General features: G+C 37.3%; 1 pseudogene; it reads right to left on the bottom strand.

Annotated features, from left to right (window-relative positions):
• Nucleotides 1-3286: 3286 nt before the first annotated feature.
• Nucleotides 3287-5006, bottom strand: LOC141567807 (heterogeneous nuclear ribonucleoprotein A1-like; annotated as a pseudogene).
• Between the last annotated feature and the right edge of the window lie 433 nt (nucleotides 5007-5439).

Here is a 5439-nt window from a genome sequence, read left to right as displayed (position 1 = left end):
GTTTCCATGTCTTGGCCACTGTAAATAAAGCTGCAATGAACATTGGAGCACACGTGTCTTTATCTCTAAATCTTTTCAGATTTTTTGGGTAGATACCCAGGAGAGGGATTGCTGGGTCATATGGTAATTCTATTCGTAATTTTTTGAGGAACCTCCACACTGCCTTCCATAACGGCTGCACCAGTCTGCATTCCCACCAACAGTGTATGAGGGTTCCTTTTCTCCACAGCCTCCAACATTTGTTACTATTTGTCTTGTTGATGATAGCCATTCTGACTGGGGTGAGGTGATATCTCATTGTGGTTTTGATTTGCATTTCTCTGATGATTAGTGATGTTGAGCAATTTTTTCATATGTCTATTTGCCATTTGTATGTCCTCTTTGGAGAAATGTCTCTTCAAGTCCTCTGCCCATTTTTCAATTGGGTTGTTTGTTTTTTTGTTGTTGAGTTGCATGAGTTCCTTGTATATTCTGGATACTAGACCCTTATCGGAGGCACTGTTCGCAAAAATCTTCTCCCATTCAGTTGGTGGCCTCTTTATTTTGTCAATGGTTTCTTTTGCTGTGCAGAAGCTTTTAAGTTTCATATAGTCCCATTCGTTTATTTTAGCTTTTACTTCCAATGCCTTTGGAGTCAAGTTCATAAAATGCTCTTTGAACCCAAGGTCCATAAGTTTAGTACCTATGTTTTCTTCTATGCAGTTTATTGTGTCAGGTCTTATGTTTAAGTCTTTGATCCATTTTGAATTAACTTTGGTACACAGTGACAAATAGCAGTCCAGTTTCATTCTTTTGCATGTGGCTGTCCAATTTTCCCAGCACCATTTATTGAAGAGGCTGTCTTTGCTCCATTGTATGTTTTCAGCTTCTTTGTCAAAAATTATCTGTCCATATTTATGTGGTTTTATTTCTGGGTTCTCAATTCTATTCCATTGGTCTATGTGTCTGTTTTTCTGCCAATACCATGCTGTTTTGACTATTGTGGCCCTGTAGTACAAGCCAAAGTCAGGAAGTGTGATACCTCCATTATTGTTCCTTTTCTTAAGATTGCTTTGGCTATTCGGGGTCTTTTGTGGTTCCAAACAAATCTGATGATTTTTTGTTCTATTTCTTTAAAATATGCCATTGGGATTTTGATGGGGATTGCATTGAATCTGTATATTGCTTTGGGTAATATGGCCATTTTAACTATGTTGATTCTTCCAATCCATGAGCACGGAATGTCTTTCCATTTCTTTGTGTCTTCTTCAATTTCTTTCAAAATGTCTTATAGTTTTCAGCATATAGGTCTTTCACATCCTTGGTTAAGTTTATTCCTAGGTATTTTATTCTTTTTGCTGCAATTGCAAAAGGAATTGTTTTTTGTATTTCTTTTTCTGAGATTTCATTGTTAGTATATAGGAAGGCAATGGACTTTTGTGCGTTGATTTTGTAGCCAGCAACTTTACTGTATTCGTTGATTGTTTCTAATAGCTTTTTGGTGGAGTCTTTAGGGTTTTCTATATATAGCATCATGTCATCTGCAAAGAGTGATAATTTAACTTCTTCATTCCCAATTTGGATGCCTTTTATTTCTTTCTCTTGCCTGATTGCTCTGGCAAGGACTTCCAACACGATGTTGAAAAGCAGAGGTGATAGGGGACATCTCTGTCGTATTCCTGAATGTAGAGCAAAGGGCTTCAGTTTTTCTCCATTAATTATGAGATTAGCAGAGGGCTTGTCATATATGGCCTTTATTATGTTAAGGTATTTTCCTTCTATACCTATTTTATTAAGTGTTTTAATCATAAATGGATGTTGTATCTTGTCAAATGCTTTTTCTGCATCAATTGATATAATCATATGATTTTTGTCCTTTATTTTGTTTATATGATGTATCACATTGATGGATTTGCGTATGTTGAACCATCCTTGTGCCCCGGGGATGAACCCCACTTGGTCGTGATGAATAATCTTTTTAATGCATTGTTGTATTCGATTTGCTAGAATTTTATTTAGGATTTTTGCATCGGTATTCATCAGAGATATTGGTCTGTAGTTTTCTTTTTTTGTGCTGTCCTTACCAGGTTTTGGTATCAGGGTAATGTTGGCCTCATAAAATGAGTTGGGGAGTACTGTTTCTTCTTCAATTTTTTGGAAGAGTTTGTGCAGGATTGGTATTAGATCCTCTTTGAAGGTTTGGTAGAATTCACTAGTGAAGCCATACATGGAGAATAAACAACATACTTTTAAAGAAGGACTGGGTCAAAGAAGAAGTTACGGGGGCGGGGGGTGGGGGGTGGGAGATGAGGGTAAGGGGGATCGAATATATGGTGATGGAAGGAGAACTGACTCTGGGTGGTGAACACACAATGGGATTTATAGATGATGTAATACAGAATTGTACACCTGAAATCTATGTAATTTTACTAACAATTGTCACCCCAATAAATTTAATTAAAAAAAAAAAAAAAGAAGTTAGAGGAGAGATCAAAAGATACATAGAAACAAATGACAATGAAAATACATCCTACCAAAATTTTTGGGATGCAACGAAAGCAGTTTTAAGAGGGAAATTTATCTGATTACAGGCCTAGCTCAAGAAACAAGAAAACTCCCAAATAAATAACCTCATGTTACACCTTAAAGAACTAGAAAAAGAAGAACAAGTGAAACCCAAGGTCAGCAGAAGAAAGGAAATAACAAAAATTAGAGCAGAAATAAATGAAATAGAGAACAAAAAGACAATAGAAAAAATTAATGTGACAAAGAGCTGGTTCTTTGAGAAGATTAACAAAATTGACAAACCCTTGGCTAGACTTACTAAGATAAAAAGAGAGAAGACACTGATTAACAAAATCCGAAACGTAAAAGGGGAAGTTATCATGGACACCACAGAAATACAAAGGATCATCCAAGAATACTATGAAGGACTATATGCCACCAAATTCAACAACCTAGAAGAAATGGATAATTTCTTAGAAACATATAGCCTTCCAAGGCTGAACCATGAAGAACTGGAAAATCTAAACAGACCAATCACCAGTAACGAAATTGAATCAGTCATCCAAAACCTTCTCACTAATTTTTTTAAAGACACATTTATTTAGCATCATGATCAGACTATTACATTTAACAATTGACAGCATGAGTGCGGGGGGAAAAAAAAACTACATTAAAACACGAATGCTTTACCCTTTCCACAGAACTGAAACTAAAATAAAGTGTTACAGGATCAGTCACAAAAACAGTCCTTGAGTATTTTGCCCATACACACTATTGTCTAAAACATGTCTTCTTTGTAGCACCTAGGCCCTGCCACCACTGGGTTCACAAATCTGTTGTAACCTGTAGCTTCCCTGTCACTTCTCTGGCTCTCCTGTCCTGCTAAGCTTTGTTTCCTGGCAGTAATTAAAACTACCATAGCTACTGCTGTTGCTGGAACCGCCATAGCCACCTTGGTTTTGTGTTTTGGCAAAGGATTGGCCTCCACCACTATAGGGGTCAGAGCTTCTGCCTCCAAAGGAGAAAGGAGAAAGTTTCCTCCTTTCATGGGTCCAAAATTTGAAGATTGGTCATTGTAATTGCCAAAATCACTGTAGCTTCTGCCACCTCCAAATGTGCTTCTTTCATCATTACCAAACCCATTATAGCCTTCCCCACTGGCAACATATCCTCCACCAGCACAACTGCCACCAGTCACCTCAACCACTGAAGTGTCCTCCATAGCCAAAGTCATCATTCCCACTAAAACCACCTCCATGACCGCCACCAAAGTTCCCAGAACCACTTTGACCCCTGGCTAGATGAAGCATTAGCCATCTCTTGCTTCGACAGGACTTTCCTTACTTCACAGTTGTGGCCATCCACAGTATGGTATTCCTGAATGAAAATCTTGTCTACAGAATTATGGTCATCAGAGGTTATAAAAGTGGAGCCTCTCTTCTTGCCATTGCCTCTGTCAGTCATGATTTCAGCCACTTCAATTTTCCCATGCTGTTCAAAATAATCTCTTAGGTAATGTTCTTCGGTGTCTTTTTAAATACCACCAACAAAAATCTTTTTCACAGTTAAGTGGGCACCAGATCTTTGAGAATCGTCTCTTATGACAGCCCTCTTTGGTCCCACAACTCCTCTATCCACGTTGTGTGGCCCTGCTGTCATGGCAGCACCCACCTCCTCCATGGTGGCACTCATAACAAACCCAAAACCTCTGGAGCACTGGGTGTTTGGATCTGTCATCACTACACAGTCTGTGAGCATTCCCCATTGCTCAAAACGACTCCTCAGACTCTCATAGATTGTTTCAAATTGAAACCTCCAATGAAGAGCTTCCATGGCTCTTCTGGCTCTTTGGGAGACACTGACTTAGATAGGATGACCACGGGAGGGGAGACTTTAACAATGCTTACTCAGCAGCATCCACCAACAGACAGCTCTCACTAATTTTTTTGAAAGCAATTATTTTTCATAAAAATACGTAATTTTGTTAGCATTTAATTAGTTTATCATTGTTATTTTTAAATAAATTAAAAATATATATTTCTTAAATTTCTGTTTCAATTTCTAATATGGCAAGTACCTATAATTATAACCCACCATAAACAGAAGCTCTTTGAGCCTTCAATATTGTTTTAAGAGTACAAAAGTGTCCTAGAGCCACAAAGTTTGAGAACTACCCAGGCCACGTTGTATTAGAATTCTACCTCTCACATCCCAAGAGGACATCAAGGCATTTTCCTTTTGAAAAGTCAATTTTTCTGGTATGAATTAGGGAACTTTTCTGAATTAATAGCAATCCAAAACACATTTTTAAAAATTGCTATTTTTTTCAGCTAAAGGCCAAATAATGTATATTCCCTACATATCTTTTATTCCTTCCCTCCAGACTCACACTAGTAAGGATCCTCACTCCTGTCAGTTCTGGTACCTTGTATGTTCTTGTATGTTCTCAATCTCATCTCATACCATTTACCTTCATGATCATCCTCAAATACTTCCTCTCTTTTATGTCTTAAATGATTCATTACTAACTCCCGTTCTCTTCATCCTATAAATGGGCATAAGCTCATCCAATTTAAAAAGATACACATAAAATTTATACATAATATAACTAACATGTAAATAATATTTAATGCATACATATATTATTCAAATTATGTATAATGATATGTAATTTAATTGCATATATAAATAAACACACACACACACAAACACACACACTTGTATATCCCATGATTCTAGTCCCACACTACCTCTCTATTCTTTTCAGCCAAGGTTTTGGTGAGAAAAGTTGAAACTTTTTCAGTCTTTATTCCCTCTCTTCAGCTCCTTAGAACCAACTTGTAACTGGATTTCATCACAGCAGCTGTCTCAAAGAATGGTCACTCATGACTTCCAAAATGCAAAATCCAACAGCCACCATGTAGCCCTCATCAAAAATGAATTACATGCAACACT

The sequence above is a fragment of the Rhinolophus sinicus genome, linkage group LG12, assembly GCF_036562045.2.
Source record: "Rhinolophus sinicus isolate RSC01 linkage group LG12, ASM3656204v1, whole genome shotgun sequence".
Lineage (NCBI taxonomy): Eukaryota > Metazoa > Chordata > Mammalia > Chiroptera > Rhinolophidae > Rhinolophus > Rhinolophus sinicus.
Note: the sequence above shows the minus strand (reverse complement) of the source record. Positions and strands in the feature narration are given on the sequence as shown.